The sequence below is a fragment of the Podarcis gaigeae genome (genome assembly GCF_964106915.1).
Source record: "Podarcis gaigeae genome assembly, chromosome: 8".
NCBI classification, from domain to species: domain Eukaryota; kingdom Metazoa; phylum Chordata; class Lepidosauria; order Squamata; family Lacertidae; genus Podarcis; species Podarcis gaigeae.
The window spans coordinates 85,756,378-85,778,530 of record NC_139684.1 but is presented as its reverse complement, the minus strand read 5'-3'; the positions used below and the strand labels follow the sequence as shown (position 1 = coordinate 85,778,530).

The 22,153-nt window shown below is 45.4% G+C and overlaps 1 long non-coding RNA gene across 2 annotated transcripts in view; it reads right to left on the bottom strand.

Moving 5' to 3' along the window:
- Window positions 1–14,432, bottom strand: part of LOC310851804 — a 442,605-nt gene extending 428,173 nt beyond the window's left edge. Inside the window, exons 1-6 of one of the 2 annotated variants that reach the window (XR_014567826.1) lie at window positions 14,374–14,432; window positions 12,136–12,216; window positions 8,849–10,746; window positions 6,933–6,986; window positions 5,421–5,743; window positions 5,200–5,274 (exon numbers count right to left, since the gene is read on the bottom strand). This is a non-coding gene — a long non-coding RNA (uncharacterized lncRNA). The other variant, XR_014567825.1, reaches the window with a different exon arrangement.
- Window positions 14,433–22,153: the final 7,721 nt, after the last annotated feature.

Sequence of the window (22,153 nt, the reverse complement as noted above, 5' to 3'; positions counted from 1 at the left end):
ACCCGAGGTACCACTGTATCTAGTATCCTTTGTTGTTGTTGTTGTTTAGTCGTGTCCGACTCTTTGTGACCCCCTGGACCAGAGCACGCCAGGCACTCCTGTCTTCCACTGCCTCCTGCAGTTTGGTCAAACCCATGCTGGTAGCTTCGAGAACACTATGCAACCATCTCGTCCTCTGTCGTCCCCTTCTCCTTGTGCCCTCCATCTTTCCCAACATCAGGGTCTTTTCCAGGGAGCCTTCTCTTCTCCTGAGGTGGCCAAAGTCTTGGAGCCTCAGCTTCAGGATCTGTCCTTCCTGTGAGCACTCAGGGCTGATTTCCTTAAGAATGGAGAGGTTTGATCTTCTTGCAGTCCATGGGACTCTCAAGGGTCTCCTCCAGCACCAGAATTCAAAAGCATCAATTCTTTGGCGATCAGCCTTCTTGATGGTCCAGCTTTCACTTCCATACATCACTACTGGGAAAACCATAGCTTTTACTATACGGACCTTTGTTGGCAAGGTGATGTCTCTACTTTTTAAGATGCTGTCTAGGTTTGTCATTGCTTTTCTCCCAAGAAGCAGGCGTCTTTTAATTTCGTGACTGCTGTCATCATCTGCAGTGATCATGGAGCCCAGGAAAGTAAAATCTCTCACTGCCTCCATTTCTTCCCCTTCTATTTGCCAGGAGGTGATGGGACAAGTGCTGGCAAATAGAATGTCACTATATAGATGTCACTATATAACCTTGCTTCTCCCACCTTACAATCAGTGTGGGTTCTCCGTGGGTTGGAGAAATGAATTTGCCCGCAAGCCTTACACCTTCTTGCACCCACACCAATGCAACTCCCCTCACCTTGCAAAATGATGGATCCATGGCATTTAGGACACACACCGCCAAGCCTAGGGGTGTGTGAAATCCAGATTTGCCTTGCACAGGGCTTCCTCCTGCTGCTCCTGTTGCTGCTTGTATAGGGAACCGGTTGCAACAGAATAAACGACCATCGCTTAAAGTGCCTTTGCTTCACTTCTCCTTGGTTGGGGTTCACCCATCCTTCCGACCACTGAGGAGCCTGAGAGGGTTTCCCGAACCACCAACATATTTTTACAACCATTTCAACCCCTCACATCCATTGTTGCTTTGTATATGTTTTTCTATCTCTCTCTGTATGCACACACTTGTGCAAGGAGCAGAGTGTTTGCTTAACTGCTCAACTTCGAAAATGAAGAGGATAGCACTTGACATAAGCTTCTCACAGACGAAAGGCTGAGACTGTGGTCTTTTATGACAAATGTGCTATGTGTGTTCAGAAGATATTCTGGATGCGAACAAACTAGGTGACATTTCACACCCTCCTCAAGAGAGACCCAGAAGCTGTTGGTTCTCTAAACCCGTTTCTTTAAACAGGTCCATTCTCCCCTCTCCTCAGTGTCCACCGCCATGCTGCAGCTGCCTCCATGCAGCGGCCATCACCAACGCCTTGTTGAGATTTCACCCCTCCCATATACAAGAATCTGCTGATGTTCTCTGCTGATTCTCCAAAGAGGAGGGGTGGTTTCTGCTCTCTACTTATTCCGCTCCAGCCTCACATCAAAGAGTCGGAGATCGTGTGTTTAGATAAGGTTGTTGCTAAGAGCAGCTGCAGACACTCAGTGCAGTTCAGCATTTTCGTTTAGACCTCATTTAGCTCTGTATATAGTTGTGTATTATAGTTGTGGTTAGAATAAAAGAAGATATTCTACAGAGCTGCTCTCCGAGTCGTTTATGCTCTGCTATACTCTGCTGTGCGACGACTGTCTTCTTGTGGAAGTGAATCCGGTGCTCACAACTCCAAGCTGTGAGTCCACAGCACTTTGACCTGTTCCTGTGCAGAAGGTGGTCTCTGGAAGTGCTACCCAGCTCGCCTAGCCCAGTCGGGGCTGAGTGGATGAGTCCAGTTGGTGACACTGGCTCAAGGGCGGTGCAAAGGGGCACTAGCATAACATTGTGCCCAAAGCCTCACCCATCGCAGGGTGCCTGCGCCGTGAGGAGGGTGATGGGAAGAGGGGCTGGGGTGGCCATGCAGGCGCACTGAACTCCAGCCACAACTGGTGCAGTGAAGTTGGGAAACCTTGGTATGTTAAATGCTGGTTCATGCAGGAGTAAGGCATTGTGGGAGAGTTAAAACTGTGGCGTTCTAGGGAATGGATGTCTGGTCTTTTTAAATATAAATCTCCCTGTCTCTAGAAGTGTGAATCAAATTGCATCCTGGCTCTGGGCAGGATGAGATGTTATCTGATTTACAGATCCTGGCAGCTGGAATGTGGATTGGGTGTGAAAAGGTCAGGAGGCTATCAAATAATTTACAGGTCAAGAGCCTCTGGTGTCAGAGAAGTCTGGGAACAAGGAGGGAGTCTTTTGATCTCAAGGCCTCTGAGTATAAACAAAGTTCAGCTGTGCTGCTCTCCTGCCCATCAGGAGATATTGTCTCATCATACAGCTATTGGTAAATTGGTAATTAACCTAAAGAAATGATTGGTCCCTAAACTTGTACTCCACGTGGGTTTCTTCAAGGCTAAAGGTTTGGGGAATTCAGATGCAAATTGCAGAACATCTTGCACCTGAGGGCGTTCAACCAGTAAAGGGACTTTGACTACCCGATGTGCTTTGAACTGTTGCATTGTGTATGGTTTTTAGTTAGTTATATTGTACGTTTTTATTTTCTGTTTGTAACCTTTCAAGAAATGTGCAAGCCTTTACTTTTTGAGTGGCTTTCCCAATAAAGTTAGAAAAGGACTTTTTGCCTTTTGTCTTCTGTGCCGTTTGCCCGGAGAAGATAAATGGTGCCTGGCCATTTGGACACCTACCTGTTGAATTTCTGTCTGCGTCACAGTACAGTGACACAGGACTGGGCAACCCAGTAAATATTGAAGGGGGTTCTCCTCATTGGACCCCATTCGAGGGTGACCCAGAAAAGGAGGTGTGGCAGCTTTTGGCTTGTGACTTGGAACACCTAGCGAACTCTCCCTCTCCCTGCCAGGTTCTGCTGGGAGGACTGGTTGAGGGGGGTAGATAGTGTCCCGCAATCACTACAACTGGAGTGCAAGCAAGGTGCTTCCGAAGGAGCAGAGCAGGACTGGGATCCATTGAGACGGACCAGTTCTCCCCTCCTTTCGGTCCGGGGTGGAAGGCACTGCCTGTTCCTCGCAAGGGAGCATCATGTCCTCAGCTACTCAGAGGAGCCAGCTGCTCTTCCCTAACTTCCTCCCTCGCTTAGAAGATGTCCTAGTTGAAGCTCGCAAAGAGCAGTTGGCCAACACAGTCCTTGCCACCATGGCCAACTTCCTGGTGCTCCCCTGTCAGAGTAGGGGTCAGGCAGCTGCAAGGAATAATAAATAATAAATTTTATTTATATACCGCCCTCCCCAGCCAAAGCTGGGCTCAGGGAGGCTAACAACAATAAAATAATACAACATTCTAAAATCATTTCATTATAAAATTAATTCAAATCAAATTGATGGCAACCATTTGGCTAGAGCTCTGTGAAGATTGCCAAAGGAGGGAGTTAATAATAAACCCAAAGCCTGGGTTACTGCAGGCTCTCCATCATTAGTGTGTTTCCACAACAGCAATTTTTCAGAATGGCGAGCACTCCTGCGAGTACTCCGGTCTCTCCTTCTCTCTCAGGTCTCTCCTTCTCTCAGACCTTAGTTTCTGCAGCTCCGGAGACATCAGTGGGTTACTAGACCCTGAGGCCGCCTCACCCTCCCCTGACCAAACAGTAGTGGAGCAGCTGTAAGTGATGGCCCAGCTGGTAGTGGAGCAGCTGTAAGTGATGGCCCAGCTGGAGGCAACGAGGGAATCCCTGCATCTGGAGCCAGGGCAGGCTCAGGCCCCTGACTCAGCCCAGCTGGTGTTTGTTGCAGGGCAACCTGTGCCGACTGGAACTCTTCAGGATCAGGCCCCAGACTTGGTTCAGGTGATGCCGGAGGCAAAGGATCCGGTGCAAACTGAGTCTCCTCTGGTTCCAAGCCCGAGCCCATCACAAATGTGACAAAGCAGAGAGAGGGGGCAGTTCTGCTCCACAGCAGCTGTTCCCACTGAGTTCATCATGTGTGCCAGAGTAAACAAAGAGGTTCCAGTCACCACTTGCTCTGGGACTGCAGGGCTGAAGGCAACCATGCTGTGTCTGCCCTTTCCATCAGCAGAGGGATGAAGGGCTGCTGGGACAGTTGCTGCAGCTTTGTCTAAATACAAGACACGATTGCCTGTCGACATCTCAAGCCTTTGGGCATTGTTAAAAGTTATTCTTCCTCTACTTTCTTCCTTGACATCCCTTCTGCTGGGTGTCTTGACTTATTTAGTTTTCAAGCCTGAGGACAGGACTATGTGCCCCCCCCCCCGTCATTTCAGTAACAAAAGGGTCCCCCCTTCCTGTAAACGTCATAGAGCTCCATCTGCTGAGAAGCTTATTTCTAGTTTAGTTTACTAATTCATTTAAACGGAAACACTTCAAAGTGTTTGGGAAGTACCAACAACATCATGGTTTGCCAGTCCAGCCCCCCTTCCTGTTCAATTTGCAGTTTTTTCATGTGGTCCTTGGCAATTCTTTCCAAGCCTTCAGAATTTTACAAGCTGCTCTGCTCGGGTGTAACCTATACTTCTGAAGGCAAATGAAACATCAAAACACAGAGTAATGTAAACAATTACTTTTCCATATATATATATATACACACACACACACACAAACACACACATATCTTTAAACAACACTTTTCAGAAATGGAAACATGGTAACTGCAATGCTAGCAGAGTTAAGTGTGACGAAACACACGTTTCGCATCTAAAACAGAACTGAATTAAAACTCGCCCAATGTTCTACCAATGGGATGCGGTTGGCGCTGTGGGCTAAACCACAGAGCCTAGGACTTGCTGATCAGAAGGTCGGCGGTTCGAATCCCCGCGACGGGGTGAGCTCCCGTTGCTCGGTCCCTGCTCCTGCCAACCTAGCAGTTCAAAAGCACGTCAAAGTGCAAATAGATAAATAGGTACCACTCTGGCGGGAAGGTAAACGGCGTTTCCGTGCGCTGCTCTGGTTCACCAGAAGCGGCTTAGTCATGCTGGCCACATGACCCAGAAGCTGTACGCCGGCTCCCTCGGCCAATAAAGCGAGATGAGTGCCGCAACCCCAGAGTCGGCCACGACTGGACCTAATGGTCAGGGGTCCCTTTACCTTTAATGTTCTACCAATGGCCAGCTGTCAAATTTTGCAAATGCAGAAAACAGCTTGATCCCAACCGGTTAATTTGGTTTTGGACTGTTATCTTTGTCCCCATTCAAGTATTTCTCTCAACCACCTTTGCTCAGAGCCCACAAGCAGTGGGTCACATATCTTGCTGGTTTGTTACCACTACAGCAGCAGCTGCTGCTAATCAGGGCGAAAGCAAGATGATAATTCTTCACATTAAAGCTTTGGAGATCATTCCTGTTCATATTAGTATCCGTAGCATTGCAGCTTTTCTTCCACCATGTTGCTGCCAGAGAAGGCCATCATAGTGCCCTGTCGATGTTGGGGCCTTCCAAATCCTGCCAGCAGGGTCGGCAACCAGGGGTGATGGGAATTGTAGTCTCGAAGGCATACTGGAGACCAAAGGTAGCCATTTCTCCAGGACTGTTCTGTTCTCTTCTGACCTACACTTAAAAAGCTGACGCTTTCACAAGACCACAATCTCAGCATCTTCTCCAGCTCTTTCCTCCCAGGTTATTCTTCTTCCATTTACAACGGCCTAATAAATAAAAACAAAAACATACAACAGGCTGTTTTTGGTTCTCGGCTTCCTGAACATAAAATCAGCATATAAATATTTTTAACAGATTTTAAGGCTTTTTTGTATTGTACAGACCTTGTAAGTTGAGACTTTGTGGAGAAAGCAATGAAAAAATAATTGAGGGAAGGAAATCAATCAAGCATGCACCAATAAAAAGCAGGACCTCAATCATTCCAATGTAAAAAATAAATAAAAAATCAGACCCCTGTGCAAAGACTTCAAACCTAGTCACTGCACAAACACTGAACTTATGAGAATACGCAAGGACCAACTTGAACAAGCCCAAGTATGCTGTTTATGACACTTGCATAGGTAAGGATGAAAACGTAATATTAACAGTAAGACTCAAAATATCTGCGGCTTCCATAGGTTCTTCCAACCGGGAACCATAAGCTTAGGCTTATTAACACAATTATGACATAAAACTCTGGTGCATATGCCTCTTACAAGGCCACTAAGTGCCTCAATTTTTCACACCCCTTGTGCCATAGTACCGAAAACTCAAAAAAGAGCAAGGTAAAAATTAAACACAAGAGCCCTGTTGGATCGGTCCAATCCAGCATCCTGTTCTCCAAGTGGCCAATCAGATCCCCCAATAGGAAGCCTACCAGATTTAATAAGGGTTTATGAATGAAGCAGTAAACAGGCACATGTCTCCTTCATGGTTTATCTCCTCAATCACTACCTGAAGACTCAGAGAAGCAGCAGGAACATGCCAGTTGCAGACCACGAGAGCCCAGCTTGCTCTCCAACGGCATGGAAGAGGACTATACATCACAGAGCCCAAAGGCCTACGCAACCTCTCTAGATATCCCCATTGGGTTGACAGCAGCATGAACAGCAAGCACATTTGTAGAAAGCTGTCTAATCTCTAGGCCAGCATGGCCAATGGCCTGGAATAATGGGCACTGTAGTCCAACACGGCTGATGTTCTTTCAGAACTGCTTATCCCAAGACAGCATTTTATATTTCAATGCACTTTTAGTCAAAATCTAAAAGAGTACAGCATTATTTTCACAGTGGAGTTTATAAAGACAACAGCCCACAGTGGTCTTAATGACACAGACATAAACCGGCCTGCAAAAGGCAAATAGGAAAAATTAATCATTCTCATGAAGACCTTGAGAGTCAAAACTGCTGTACATACCCACTTCAGGATTATGTGGCCATTCCAACAGTATGCAATGAACTTTCAAGTGTACTAGAATGGGAAGAACAAAATTGTATAAGAGTTAAGACAGCTGCTTCTCAAACTGGGACTCCCAATGTATTCCTGGGCTGGTCACACAATGAGTGTTCATCTGTGTCATTCCCCCCGCCCCCCCAATTTCTAGGGAGTTTAAAGAAAATTCATGATGAGCCCATAGCACTTCTGCCGTGGATCCTCTTGGAGTGACTTGGTTACTGACCCCCTGCCTATTAAATTCTATTTATATAAGCAATATATACTGTAATACCAACACGCTAATTAAAACGTGGAATATATAATATGCAATTGTCCAGTGTTAAATTTGAACGCAAGAGTCTTTTATTTTATTTTTCAGCGAGAGGAGATAGACTAGAAAACTTAGCTGCTTGTGCCACCAGAGCTTTTTGCTGCTGTTATTGGGGAAAGAGAAGACTCCCTGGAAAAGACCCTGATGTTGGGAAAGATGGAGGGCACAAGGAGAAGGGTAAGACAGAGGACGAGATGGTGGGACAGTATTCTTGAAGCTACCAGCATGAGTTTGACCAAACTGCGGGAGGCAGTGGAAGACAGGAGTGCCTGGTGTGCTCTGGTCCAGGGGGTCACAAAGAGTCGGACACGACTAAACAACTAAAGAACAACAACATTGGGGAAAGATGTTGATTTTTATGAATTGCATGTCTTTATATAATAACTTTTTTTTTACTTAAGCTCTTAAAAATATTGCTAGGCAGCCTGTAACAGGATACTTATGAGTTCAATAATAATAGAAGGGGCTCAGCTCAATGGTATCTCAAAACTAACTGTTTTGCATGCAGAAGGTTCCAGGTTCACTCCTTGGCATCTCCAGGTAGGGCTGGTAATGACCACTGCCTGAATCCATGGGGAGCCACTGCCAGTCAGTGTAGACAGCATTAAGGTTGATGGACCAACAGTCTTAACCAGGGGTCAGCAAGGGTTACTGGGCATGGGCCAGATCACTCCCACAGAGATCCTCCGTGGGCCAGGCTAGTGCGCTGCCAGAAATCGTGCCTGCGCATGTCTGTGTCGCCGAAAATTGTGCTTGCGCAGAAGCGATTCCTGGCGTCTGGGCATGTGCAGAAGCAATTTCCAGAGCCACAGAAGAGTCCGAACTGCTTTAGCACAGCGTGCAGGGACTCGCCAAGCGGGCAGCTCATGGGCCGGTTAAGCCTTAAGTTGTCGACTCCTGGTCTTAACTCAGTATAAGGCAGCTTCCTATGTTCCTATGTAAATTATGGACCTCACTCCCAAAGGTTTAAGAAGCACTGGATTGAACACAACTTTTTAACAACGCCACTAGCACAAAGCAACGGTTAAAGTAAGCAAACACTACCCAAGTGAAGCAATGTCTCCTTCATGGTTTATCTCCTCAGTCACTGTCCAAAGACTCAGAGCAGAAGTAGGAATATGCAGGTTGCAGACCTCAGAGGGCCGAGCCTGCTCTCCAACAGTGTGGAATGGGACTATACGTCACAGAGCCCAAAGGCCTACGCTCCCATATGCCACATGGACAGAGCTGAGAAAGAGCAACCTCTCCAGAGATCCCCGTTGGGTTGACAGCATGATGAAGTGTGTCCATTTCTAGAAGATTTCTGGTCTCTAGGGCAGCAAGGGACAAGTGCTCTCAAAATACTGGTGCCCCTAACTTCCAAGGGTAAAGTTCAAGGAGCAGAATGTGTGTTTTTTTTGCGGCTGGAGACAACTGATGTGCTCCATAACATAAGGTTACCAGATTTTTTTCAATGAATCCGGGGACACTTTTCAACTTCAGTCGGAATGACAGCTCGATAGGAAGTCTGCTTTTATTACTAAGATAGTACATTAAAACAACTACATTAATGAAATTGAAGAGTTACCTGTGTTCCTAACTAGTTGTATTGTTCCGAGGAGTGCACCTTGCTGAGAAGACCTCTTCTTGACTCCAGCTTTGTTGCAAATTCCTGGCAATCCATGGAAAAATTACTTTGGACCGCTAACATAGCTTTGATAGTGTCAATATCAAGCCTTGATCTCTGAGGTGTCCACATCACGTTCATGGAAGAATACACTCTCTCCACTGCAGCACTGCTTCCTGGTAGACAGAGACAGAGTTGAACCAACTTTTGTAGCTGTGGATAGGGGATCATCTTCTGAGAGAAGAACGAGAAAACGTCACTCCATCTTGAACACACATCAGCGCCATCTTCATTCCATTTAGTTATCTTTTCTTTTGATACATATTCTTTCAAAGAAGAAATTTCATCAAATAAATGATCTTCACTTAGACCAACTCCTCCTACTCTTGATGAAAAATATTGGAGACACTCTTCAAAGTTTTCTCTCTGCGGAGAGGTCCGAAGCAAAATGCACTCCATACACCTAGTATCTTCAGAGTGGGAGCTCAAAGCAGTTAGGTATTCAACAGCAGTAGTGTAGAAGTCTTTTGATATGGTGAGAAATTCTTCCTGTGTGCAGGAACCACCTTCTTCGAGAGATGGCAAAAGTTTCCTCACTGAGATGGGAATAAACTTGTCATCACTCCTAGCCTGAAGTTTCTGAATCAAAATGTTGAGAATCATGCAAGATTCCACTGCTGTTACTTCCTCTCCTTCGGCTTGGAGTACGGAATCCTGGAAAAGTGGCAGCGTTGAGGCAACAAAATTCATCCACAAATAGGTGCAAGGATCACTGAACCACTTTTTCAGCAGGGCTGGGCATTTCTCCTCAGACAGAAAGAAGGATTTCAAGGCAGCATAATTTTCACAGATCTTTCTGATGGCTGGCAGCAGCGAAAGCCACCTGACATTGCTATAGCTAAGAATATTCTTGTGCTCCTGTCCTACAAACTCGCAAAACTCTTTTAGATGTTCTACTCTCACTGTAAATATGTGGAAATAACCAAAAACCTTTACCACAAGTCCTTCAACATCAACAGGGATTGAATTTATTGCAGAATGTGCACTGTTATGTATCATTTGAGCGTTATACCCCAAGCAGAGAATATTCTTTCCCAAACCTTCCTTCATTTTGGCAAGGACATTGTTTGAACCTTTCCTCTTCAGACTACCAAAGTTAGTGTTCGTATTGTCTGCTGAAACCGCTACCACTTTATGCTCCAAACCAAGATGCTTGATTGTTTGAAATGAAGCCGTGTATATTATTTCAGCTGTTTCCCCTGTAATTTGAACAAAGTCCACAATCTTATTACGGATGGATACAGCTTTCTCGGCATTCACATGTACGTAGCGAACAATAATTGGTAGCAATTTTGTATTACAATTATTTGAAGCATCTAGAATTATAGTTACAAAAGAAGCTCTATTGCTTTCTTCTACAGCTTCAGCAATCGCCCAGGGAGCAATCACATGTTTGACAATGGCTTCGACTTTTGTTCTGGAACACGTTAATTTCTTAATCAAGCTGGAAGTACAGTCCATAGACTTGAAACTGTGGTAATGCCTCACGGTATGAAATGCGAAAGTTCCTTCTTGAAGGGCAATGTTTATTTCACTTTGATCTGGCACAATCGTCTTAAAGTATGCTGGTACGTTCTTTGCGTTGCTACTTTCCCGAATCAAGGAGCTTTTATGTCTTTTCGTTGCAACATGTTCAACGACTGAGGTTCGCCCGCCACTTCCAACGGTAAAAGTTACTTCACATAGTGAACAAAATGCAGAGTGTTCCTTCACTCCTCTTCTGATAAATGGAAAATCTTTTAGTATCAAATCATTAACCACACATTTTCGTTTCTTTGACGTCTTATTAGCTTCAATAACTACAATACAAAAAGTACACGTGGATGTGTTAAAAGGCTGCTGATACTGCCAAAACCAAACACTCAACACTGGAAAAAGCAACTGAATAAAAGAGGAGGAGGAAAACAAAAGTGAGATATGAAAACAAGTGCGAGTTGGCAGGGAGCCAATCACATTTTGAGAGAAAACCATGCGATAGCAGCTAGCCAATCACACTTTGATATACATATTGATGTGTCTTATGCCATCGAACCAATCACACAACATTCATTCCCTACTAATTCCAAAGAGAAACTCAAGAATGAGTTGTTTCCTTCCAAAGAGAATGCCATGTAGGAGTAATTTACAGTTATCTTATAAATCTACAACACTTAAACTATAAATTCAGGGACATTAAATTAAACCCATGGACATTTTGGGGATGGATTTTGTCAGGTGACTGATTTGTAAATCTACGGGCTGTCCCTGGGAAACAGGGACATCTGGTAACCTTACCATAACAGAGTAAGGTTTCAAAAGACTAAAGAAAAGCCTTCTCCCTTAGACATAACTGGGAAGGAGGCTGTGTAAACCAGGGGTCAGCAACTTTTTCAGCAGCGGGCCGTCCACTGTCCCTCAGACCTTGTGGGGGGCCGGACTATATTTGGTTGGGGGGGGGGGATGAACGAATTCCTTTGCCCACAAATAACCCAGAGATGCATTTTAAATAAAAGGACACATTCTACCGTATTTTTCGCCCTATAGGACGCACTTTTCCCCCTCCAAAAATGAAGGGGAAATCTGGGTGCGTCCTATGGGGCGAATGCAGGCTTTCACTGAAGCTTGGAGAGCGAGAGGGGTCGGTGCGTACCCATGGTGTAAACACTTTACCTTCCAAGTACATTCTAATCACAGACACACACTCAAAAGAATTATGGGCACTGTAGTTTATCCCTCATAGCTACCAGTAACCGCTAAACTACATTGCTACAAGAAAGCAAGTGCTTCAAATCTGCTTTACATAACTTTAAAGTACATTTGAAGCACAAGCTTTCCTGTAGCACTGTAGCTTAGCGGTCACCGGTAACTAAAGTCCAAGAGTAACACCTGCAGATATTCCATTCGCATAAAATCATGCTGTTGTACTATTTTATTGTTGTTAGCCGCCCTGAGCCCGGCTTCTGCTGGGGAGGGCGGGATATAAATAAAATTTATTATTATTTATTATTATTATTCCTATCTTTGAAAGTGTTCCCAACCAGGTGCCTTTCAGTTATTGCTGGACTACAACTCCCAATCATTCTTAGCTACTGGCCATGCTGACTGGGACCAATATGAGCTGTAGTTCAAAACATCTGGATTGTACCAGGTTGATGAAGGCTAGTCTAGGTAGTAATCTTAACATCAAACAGAAAAAAATTCTCCAGTACCTTGCATTTCCAAACCAGACATGTTTCACCTGTGGATCAAAGGCACTCTTCAGCAGCATCCAATGAGTTTCTCAAGGCTTTCTGACCACAAAACAAAAGTGCGCATTAGTGTACCACAAGTGCCTGGAACACAGATTCATACAGTACCATTGGCACCAAGCAATGTACAGCCTAGCATCCAAGAATACACTGCATAAACATTTATGACCAAACTTGTCTTTGTAAATGCTTGGTTTCAGGAAAGTTTGGTTTCAGGAAAGCCAAGACCATATAACACCGGTCTTGAAAGACCTACATTGGCTCCCAATACGTTTCCGAGCACAATTCAAAGTGTTGGTGCTGACCTTTAAAGCCCTAAATGGCGTCAAAGGCCCAGTAGTAGTAATAATAATAATAATAATAATAATAATAATAATAATAATAATTTTTATTTATATCCCGCCCTCCCCAGCCGAAGCCAGGCTCAGGGCGGCTAACAACACTAAAACAGTACAACATTATAAAACATTATAAAAATGAATTAAAATCAAAATTAATGGCAACCATAAACTAAAGTCTTGTAAAGATTGCCAAAGGAGGGAGTCAGGCTGCGCCCTGACCAAAGGCCAGGTGGAACAGCTCTGTCTTGCAGGCCCTGCGGAAAGATGTCAAGTCCTGCAGGGCCCTTGTCTCTTGTGACAGAGCGTTCCACCAGGTTGGAGCCGCAGCCGAAAAAGCCCTGGCTCAGTATACCTGAAGGAGCCTCTCCACCCCCATCGTTCTGCCCAGACACTGAGGTCCAGAGCTGGGGGCCTTCTGGTGGTTCCCTCGCTGCGAGAAGCCAAGTCACAGGGAACCAGGCAGAGGGCCTTCTCAGTAGTGGCACCCGCCCTGGGAAACGCCCTCCCACCAGATGTCATAGAGAAAAATAACTACCAAACTTTTAGAAGACATCCAAAGGCAGCTCTATTTAGGGAAGCTTTTAATGTTTAATAGGTTATTGTATTTGAGTGTTTTGTTGGAAGCCGCCCAGAGTGGCTGGGGGGACCCAGCCAGATGGGCGGGGTATAAATAATAAATTATTATTATTATTATTATTAAGCCTCACAAAGATTAGAGCAGGCACCCCCAACCTGCGGCCCTCCAGATGTTTTGGACTACAATTCCCATGATCCCTAACCACTGGTCCTGTTGGCTAGGGATCATGGGAGTTGTAGGCCAAAACATCTGGAGGGCCGCAGGTTGGGGATGGCTAGATTAGAGCAACTACTGTTAGGAAAATCTGTATTTTTGCAGATTGAATATTGATGCTTCAGAGCCTCATACAGCTTTTAAATACAATCTTGCTTGAAATGATCAAAGCTGAAAGGTTTCTCCCCACCCATCAGCACAGTGATATGCTCATGTGCACGCTGTTAAGAGGTCACTAGCAAGAAGAAAAAAAGCTTTCAAAATGAAACCTAGGACCGTGCTAGTGCGGATGAAATGGGAAGAGGGGAGAACGACGTACATCACCTTGAGCTCCTTTAAGGAAAGGTGAGAAACTAATTAAACAATAAAACTTTTTAGAGGGATAAGATAGATCTAATTTAACAGAACTTCACAAAGAAGACATCCATGCAAACAGGTAGGAACGAGGCTGCTCATAGATTTCTTCCCAAGCGCAGAAAAGCCAAGAGGAATCCCAGATGGAAACCAGTGAAGTGAACTGCAAGCTGAGAAGGGTTGCTTTAGGGCACCATTCTTCCCAGACCTCAAAAACAAATTGCCACCCATGCCAGCTGCTGTCCTCCAAAACACATTGACTTGCTGCACCTGTTGAATTTCTGCCTGCCGCCACACACTTTCAAGGTGCCAGGACTCTCCCTCTCCCAGTAAGTTGTGTTATAGAGTTTTCTGAGGCACTAACTGCAACAACGGTGCTCCTTCAACTTTGAAATTCCAGAAACAGGCGGAAATTCAACAGGGAAAGCCTCATCACTGAATGTTTCGCTGTTGCTCTTCTGCCCGTCAGAAATCTCATAAAAACACAAGAGGGAGCGCAGCCTCGCCTTGCTTTCTTAACATTTCACAAGGGTGAGCACCGGGGAAAATATTTAAAACACTGGATCGGAGAGCCAGCCTCTGACTTGGCTCGATCCGTCTTTCATTTATCGAGATATCAAAACAGTGCAATCATAAAAACAGCTTAAATAATCACTAATAATCATTACCTTCCCTAACTTACTGCTTCTGGTGAGATTAAACGCCCGCGCTTACCGCTCTTTAAGGCGGAGGCAGCAACCCCACCACCTTCCTCTTCCTCCTGCGCGCCTAGAAATGAACTCTGGACGAGCGGGACGTGGGCATTTATATCGCGCAGGGGCTGACGGGAAAGAGCAAGCCGCCCGACTGCACGGCGCATGCGGCAAAGGTTTCCCGTCGAAGAGGAAAGTCGTGGACTTTCCTCTGTTTGGACGGCCCTCACTTCCGGCTCTCAATCGGCTTTTTCAGCGTGCGGGGGAATGGGGAATAGTATTTTATTTTATTTTTAAATCGAAGAACAACAGCAAAAAAAATGTCCTCGGCGCATAGTGATTATTTGAAAGCACTGCACTTCTGCCTCCTGATTTCTCTCTCCCCTACCTCTTCAACCTTACTCCACTATAGCTATTTCTACCAGTTTTGCCCCGCACATGGCGGAGAACATCGATGGCCAATGGGAACCGAACTTTTTACAGATTCATGAAGACTGCACCTTTTAGGGTATTTTAGGGTATTATGCGCATGCGTAATAGCGATGGGGAGAGAGGTAGGATACAGAGGAGCAGTGATTGGTTGAACTCAAGGTAGCGCTGAGTTGAAAGAGGAGGAGATTCTAAGACAAGAGACTCCGACGCCGTTCTGGCCACAAGGGCGCCCTCTGCCGAGTGAAATGGCGAATTGCCTCTCGTGCGGAACGGAGGCCGAAAGAGGAACCCGGGTTATTTATTTTAATAAATATATTTTGTATGTGCCCAACGACTTGTGAAAGTCTCACTTGTATTTTTGCTTCACCTTCATATTTTAAATTACTTAGTCTATTCAACTGAAAAAAACCTCTCACATCAGCTTAAAAAACAAACAAACATTTGACCAAAACCACATGCTTGTAATAATAAACATGGCAGTGTTGTAAACAAAAAATCTGCCCTTTTCCCTTATGGGGTATCCAAGAGCCCATATAGAGTCCTTACATAGGTTCCCTATTGGTAGGAGAAAATAACAGAGGCCAACCAGAGAATATTGAGAAGCAAAGCAGCTAGTAAGCCTGATCTTTATTGATCTGTTGCAACAGGGTGCTCCCCTCACCCTCAGGAGAAAGGTGGAAGCCAGAACAATGGAGCGCAAGGCCTTATAAAGACTTTTGAAATTGCCACCCTGTAGATCAAGACCACCCCCAGTGTTATGTACTGAATTGAATAGGATCCAAACTGCAGCAGTCTGATTGGTCCTAGAACAATAGGATTCAGAATGCAGCAGTCTGATTGGTCCTAGAACAATGCAGCAATATGATTGGTTGGCAGGAACCACCCAATCATGCTCCAGATAGAAGTGAATCCACAACCTGATTGGCTTACAGTAGAATTCCAGAATTAGCCAATCATGTGCAGCCCATTGTGTAAATAATGTATATAAAGCAGATACTTTGAGGGGACTTTCATTCATTCCTCCTCACCACTATGAGCTGAATAAAGAGCATGAAATCACTTTGCGACTCTGAGTATATTTCACCCAGAAACATCATGCATACATCACAAAAGGGGTGTAACCTAAGACCACCCCTCAGAACATTTGAATGTTGTTTTTCTCTTGTTGTTTATCTCCTGTCTGGCAGGTTACTTGATTGGATTTCCTGGGTAGCCTGGCCAGTCTTTTGTAGTGATAAATACTTAGTTCCTGGGCCAAGTCACAGGCTCACACCCTATTCAAACACAGACATACCCTTAAGACAGGATTTGTGAGGAAAGCGACAATGGGGAGGCTTTTCCAGTTTGACCTTGCAAAGAAAACATTTGCTCAGTTTTGGAATCAAAATGGTTCCAGGTTGGCCTTCCTGTGCTGATCTATGTACGTGTGGTTATGAACATTGCCATATAACTAAGACTATAAAATTCCTATCACAGCAGAAAACCGAAGTGTGTTTGGGGCAGATGCTTGGAACTGGTGCATGGCTTGCACAGATTATGACTTGCAACGTAAGAAAAGCCCTGCTTGGCTGCCCTGTAGCCAGCCTAAAAAGTTCAGGGTGGGGACACCCAGCAAGTAGTTTGGGGCATATTATCCCTCAGTCCATATTAATGCTTTACTTTGTATTCATTAAAGCTATGCTGGTGAAGGAAGGTGAGGACAGGTGACCTCACCTAGGCCCAAAGTCACCCCCCACCAAAGCAGGCTCAAAGCTTCTCAGAGCTTTTCAAAATCATTTTTCTCAGCAGCTAAAAGGCATTAGCTAAGCATCAGAAACATTCCGCTTGCTGTAACTAAAAAGATTGCAACAAAGGTAGGGAACACAGTCCATTGTTTCTCAGGCCTTTCTCATGCCTTCTGGCCTTGCTAAAGAACCACATTGCAACTTGCTTTCTGTCCGGGAACCATGCCAGAACAAGAGATTGAAACATATCTGAACACTCTGAAACCCCTTTCCTGGGAAGAGTCCCAATAGGCCCAAGACAGCTTTCTGTTCATGCTCAGAGGGACTCCTGAGGGAGGAGAAAGGAGGAGGGAACTGGAAAGGGGTATATATGCTTGTGCACATGACTGTGAATTTCGTGCATGCTTTTGTGGACTATCACACGTGCTCCTTCTACCAGTTCATGGATGGTAGAAATAAAACCTTTTTCTCTGAAACTATTCCTTGAGTGTCTGTTGACTCCCACTTCCCTTTCCCAGGCGCAATATTTTCCCCACCCGAGGGCAAAGCCTCATAAGGCTACACTGGTGACAATGATAATAATGAAAGGTTTGTTTCTCATCTGTTCTTCAGTTGTACTCTGATCAATCGCCTCACAAAGTAGTAATGGAACTTCCAGCTGGTATACTTTACACAACCGATGCTCCTTTTTAGCGCCAGGAAGCTGTCTCCAAATCGCTTCTTCCCCCTTCAGGATCCCCGGTTGATTTTCTGCCTCGCAGAAACATGCAGAGTTTTGGGGGGCTCCCGCATGGGTGCAATAGCTATTATTATTATTATTATTATTATTATTATTATTATTATTATTGAACTAATAGCTTCAAGTTACAAAAAATGGGTTTCTGGCTAAATATCAGGAAGAACTTTATGACAGTAAGAGCTGTTCAACAGTGGAACAGGCTCCCTCCGGAGGCTGCGAACTCTCCTTCCTTGGGGGTTTTAAAGGTGAGGTTGGAAGACCAAGTGCCATGGATGCTTACCTGAGAATCCTGCATTGCAGGGGGGTGGACTAGATGACTCTCAGGGTCCCTTCCAACTCTACAATTCTATGATTCTATAACAGGGTCTGTGGGCAGCATGAAACTAAGCCACATGACTCTACATCCAAGAAACAAGTGAGCAGGATGTGTGATCCTACTGCACCGGACTGCAAGAACAGTGTGGACAACCAGCAATGCAAGGGAACCATGGAGGGAAACGATGAGCAACACGTTTCGGGAAAAGGTGGGTTTTCAAAGGTGGCACAGGAGATCCCTTCATTGGAAGAGCCATCATCCTGGCTTGGGCCTTGGTCAAGAATTGACACTGCAGCTGAGGCTGATGGGAGTTGTCCATTAGCCAACAACTTACGAAAGGCCACACGGACCAGAGCTTTCCAAACTGTGTGTTGAGACACATTAGTGTGTTGGCTGCAGTGTGTCACGTGAAAGCTCCCTGCACTCCTCCCGGGGCTGGAAAGGGGTTAGTTTAACCTCTGGTTTTCTAGTAGTATAACTGAATTACTGCGTTGCGAAATGATGCATGCCTAAAAAGTGTGTCACCAACGTGAATGGTTAGGAAAGCTCTGACATGCACCTTGTGGGGCCCTTTTGCAAACTGGTGGTGAGACTGTTGGCACCACACAAAGTGTTGGTGCTGACCTTTAAAGTCCTGAACAGCCTCAAGGGCCCGGTGTACCTGAAGGAGCATCTCCACCCCCATTGTTCAGCCCAGACACTGAGGTCCAGCTCCGAGGCCCTTCTGGCGGTTCCCTCACTGCGAAAAGTGAAGCTACAGGGAACCAGGCAGAGGACCTTCTTGGTAGTGGCGCTTGCCCTGTGGAATGCCCTCCCATCAGGAAATAAACAATTACAGTGGACACTAAGGCTGCGAACGTGATCCATGCGGGATGCACTTTCGCAACCCGCAGCTGCACGCCTGCGCATATGCAGGTTGCAATTCGGCACTTCTGCACATGCGCGACCGCCGAAACCCAGAAGTAACCCGTTCCGGTACTTCTGGGTTTCAGCAGTCCGTAACCCAAAAAAACACAACCTGAGGCATCTGTAACCCAAGGTATGACTGTACCTGACTTTTAGAAGACATCTGAAGGCAGCCCTGTTTAGAGAAGTTTTTAATGACTGATGTTTTATTGTGTTTTTAATATTCTGTTGGGAGCCACCCAGAGTGGCTGCGAAGACCTGGCCGGATGGGCAGGGTATAAGTAATAAATTGTTGTTGTTGTTGTTGTTCAGAAGCTGCACACAGGTGTGCACTTGATTTTCCACCCCTCAGCAGTGATTTTTAGGTTTGAAGAAGCCTTTTTGGCTTCTCTGCTGCCCCACAAGCTTAATGTGGGGGTGACCTTCCTGGAAAATGTATCTGGGGAAGTGAGAGCTAAACTTGCCAAGCCTAATTTCCATGGTGGGGGCACTTGTTCCCCCCAGAGGCACTGCACTGGCAACTCATGCCCAATACAAGGGCAATAGACAAAAGTCCTCCTTCTTGCTGCGAGGGACTTGTCTTGTTTTTGCTCTCTTTAGGATAATGTAAGGACGCGGGTGGCGCTGTGGGTTAAAGCCTCAGCGCCTAGGACTTGCCGATCGAAAGGTCGGCGGTTCGAATCCCCGCGGCGGGGTGCGCTCCCGTTGCTCGGTCCCAGCGCCTGCCAACCTAGCAGTTCGAAAGCACCTCCGGGTGCGAGTAGATAAATAGGGACCGCTTACCAGCGGGAAGGTAAACAGCGTTTCCGTGTGCGGCTCTGGCTCGCCAGAGCAGCGATGTCACGCTGGCCACGTGACCCGGAAGTGTCTTCGGACAGCGCTGGCCCCTGGCCTCTTAAGTGAGATGGGCGCACAACCCCAGAGTCTGGCAAGACTGGCCCGTACGGGCAGGGGTACCTTTACCTTACCTTTACCTTAATAAAAAATTTAAGGTTTATATATATACAAGTTGTACAAGTGACAATAAAGTATTTCAATTTCAATATATGTGGACCACATGTCTGAAGCAGCACAGGAAGACGGTCCTGAAACCATTTTGACTCCCAAACTGACCAAATGTTATCTCTGCAAGGAGGGAGGGGGTGAGGGAACCTTCCCATTGTCTCAGGAATTGGGTAATCACCATCTCAAAGGAATGGGCAGGCTACCAGAAAAGGCATTCAGATAAGGCATTATCAGATAACCTGCCAGACAGGAAAAACAACAACATTCAAATTTCTGTTGTAGACCATCTTTTCCGTGATGTAGGTATGATGTTTGTGGGGGCTGCTCTTGAGCTACACCTCTTTCTGTGATGTATGTATGATGTTTCTGGGGGTGGTCTTGAGCTCCAGGGCATGGAATTTAAAATGTCTATATAAGGGTGGGCACACCTTTGTTCTGGGTCCTCCTCCTTTCCTGCGTGAGAGGGGAGCACCCTGTTGCAACAGCTTTAATAAAGATCAGGCTTACTAGCTGCTTTGCTTCTCAATATTCTCTGGTTGGCCTCTGTTATCTTCTCCTACCAATAGGGAACCCACTTAAGGACTCTATACGGGCTCTTGAGTACCCCATAAGGGAAGAAGTGCAGATTATGTTTACAACAATAATCAGCTAGTGATTAAAATGAATCAGCCTTCTCATGGATAGAGCTCATTGGGTTTTGCTATGCGCAGAAGTGATGCCTGGTATTTGTGGCAAAGGGGGGGGGGGGCTGTCTAGGGAAGTAAAACCTAAAAAGTCTGGGTGTATCATATGTGGTGGAGATATAAGGTTGCGAAGGATTTCTGGGAGATAATATATAATGAAATGGGGTAAATGTTTAAGAAGACTTTTATAAAAAGACCAGAAAACTTTTTTATTAGGAATATTAGGAATGGATGCCCCCAGAGATCAAAGTAATCTATTTCTCTAAGCAACAATGGCAATCTGAACGGTCTACGCTCAGAAACAGAGAGAGAGAACAATCTTGACAAAGGAGGTGTGGCAGATGAAACTGACGGAATATGTAGAATTAGCAAATTTAACTGATAGAATAAGAGAACAGGAAGATGGAGTAGTTAAGGAAGAGTGGGAAATGATTGCAGAATATATGAATAATCGTCTAAATCAGGTTAAGACATCAGCAGGTTAATGTAAATTCAGCAGTACTGTATAAAGTATCAAAGATATGGGGGAGGGGAGAAATATGAATATGAGGGGGAAATTATAATATGCAGTCTTAGTTGATAAATAAATAGAACCATGGAAGGATGGAAGGAAAGTCAATGATTCAATGTATGGTTATAATTAATGTGAAACATTGTAATGAAAAATGATAAATAAAATTATTATTTTTAAAAGTCAGGGCGTTCTTGCAGCAGAATCCAACTCTTTCCAATCTGATAAATAAGATAGCTAACCATTAGCCAACCACCTTGAGGAATGTTTGCTCTGCAACAGATGGCCAGGCCCTCCCTCATCCCTTTGTGAAAGATTAAACGATTTTATGACATCCGGAAAAGGATGGGCAAATTAACTCTCCAGCAGCCGAGCTGTGTCTCAAGGCAAAACCAAAAACCAAAGAGTCTTGTGACGCCTTGAACACCAGCAAGACTTAGGAGGCATTGTTTAGTGACAAAGACATTTATATGTGTCTAAGGCTAACCATTTTCTTAGCTGAGAAGGGACATAGCTCAGCCTCCGTTTCGCCTGCAAATCCAATCCCCCAAACCAGTCCCTGGCAGCCTCTCCAGGACGGACTGGGACAGACCCCCGTCTGAAAAACCAGGAGATGCGCTGCCAGTCAGTGGAGACAGCATTGTGCTAGATGGACCAATGGCGTGACTCCATAGAAGTCCGGTGCTGTGATGGCTGGTGACTGCTGGGATGGGTGGAAGGCAGAGAGGCCAGGCAGACGTTGAAGCCAGTGCCAACAACAGGAAAAACCAACTTATTCCCTCTCTTTTTAATTTATTTATAGATTTTTCACAAAAAAGTTGAACTTTACAAAGTTCAACAGACCATAAATTACTTTATCCCGCACAGATCCCGCACAGATCACATTCGCAACCTGAGCGTCCACTGTATACTATTGGACACATCCATTTTAACCTATTTAACCCTGTCGCTCATATTTCAAGCCCTGCTCGCGTTTTCATGTTGCTGTGGTAGTTCTTTAAATGCTCAGTAAAAGGTCTCCAGTCCTTGATGGATTTTCCATCGTTTTGGTCTCCAATCTTGCCGTGCACTCCATACTCTTCAAAAGCTGTTCTTCCTTTCCTGGGACCTCTCCTTCTTCCCCTATTTGGGTGTAGTGTTCGAGCTGCTGCCGTTATATACAAAACCCAACTCATTCTACTTTTGCCCCCGTCTTTCTCTCCACCGAGTTTTACAGGGGCAATACTGAGATTACAAAAGAGGAAGCCGACAGGGAAGGCTAGTTGAAAATCAGAAAGCCAGTGTACACCCATTTGTGGAAGCCGCTGGCTGATAACAGGCCAAGATGGGTAGGGCAGGGACCCCTTTGTCCTACGTGACCATAGTCCTGATAAAATTGCACAGTCCCTGTTCCCGAGTCGGGAAGTGGAACGGTTCCGGTTTGAGCCAACCTGGGAGGGGCAACCCCATGGCTCATCCCTTTCATCTGCCTCTATATAAACCAACC